General features: G+C 44.2%; 1 protein-coding gene across 2 annotated transcripts in view; it reads left to right on the top strand.

Moving 5' to 3' along the window:
- PIAS1 (protein inhibitor of activated STAT, 1) overlaps positions 1-1,037 on the top strand; it is a 30,525-nt gene that overhangs the window by 25,845 nt on the left and 3,643 nt on the right. The window lies entirely within an intron of this gene.

Below are 1,037 nucleotides of genomic sequence, written 5' to 3'. Positions count from 1 at the left end.
CGTGCGAGTGCAGGTGGGGAGTCCCCATCCCTGGAGTGGTTTCCCAGCCGTGTGGAGGTGCTGCTGAGGGACAGGGGTCATTGGAGACCTGGCAGTGCTGGGGAACGGGGGGACTCGAGGGGCTGAAAGGACTTTTCTAACCCAAACAAGTCTGTGTTCTGAAAGAATTATGGTCATCAAACTGTTAATAATAATGAAATATATTCCTTCAATCCTAGGTAAATTTTTGAGGTATTTTGTCTTAAACACTTGTGGTGGTTTGTTTTTTGAGGTTTTTTGGTAGGTTGGGTTTTTTCCTCAATATTCTATAGTGCTGGGTCTCCAGATGAAAACAGCACATGTTTTTTCTTTTAAAGGAGCAGCTGCACAAACCTGGTCTAGTTGATAGCAGACGTTCACCTTAGATCAGATACTACCACCCCCCCACCCCCCACCAAAACGCAGGTACAATTCCACATTCAGTTTCACGCTTGGGAGCTGCTGTGTATAGCAAGTGATACTGATTGGTTCCCTGGTACTGCCTACCTGCAAAACAAAAAAATAAAGCAAGCTAGTATTGGTCTCTGAAGAAATGCCAGGTGTGTATTCCTGGGTGTGCAATTTAAATCTGTAGATGGAAATCACCTCGGATGATCGAGTCTTCTTTGGTATATGTGCTTCATTTTGGCGAGCTGCCACTGAAGCGTCAGGTTGCTCAGGATCTCCTTTAAGGCCTTGCAAAAAGCTCTTGAAGAGACACACAGGGCTCGCTTTGGATTGCTGAACCCCCAGATTTACAGGTCCCCTGCTTTGGATCAAAGACCTGTGGTTTCCTTGTTCTAAGTTTCAGCCTAAAATAGTCAAGACTAAGAGTAGTTATAATTAAAACTACATTTTCCTCATTTTTTCTTGTGTTGCCAAGCGCAGGTGTTGGAGATGAGGTGATACAATTAGAGCATCCCAAAGAGAAGGGTATTTCTAGAGAGCATTTCAATCTGGGAAGGAGTGAAGTTTCTCACTAATTAACGCATAGATGTTTTCTACGCAGAACCACATGA

This window comes from Buceros rhinoceros, unplaced genomic scaffold (genome assembly GCF_000710305.1).
Source record: "Buceros rhinoceros silvestris isolate BGI_N320 unplaced genomic scaffold, ASM71030v1 scaffold10458, whole genome shotgun sequence".
Lineage (NCBI taxonomy): Eukaryota > Metazoa > Chordata > Aves > Bucerotiformes > Bucerotidae > Buceros > Buceros rhinoceros.
The sequence above is the reverse complement of the archived record's forward strand: the minus strand, read 5'-3'. Positions and strand labels throughout refer to the sequence as shown.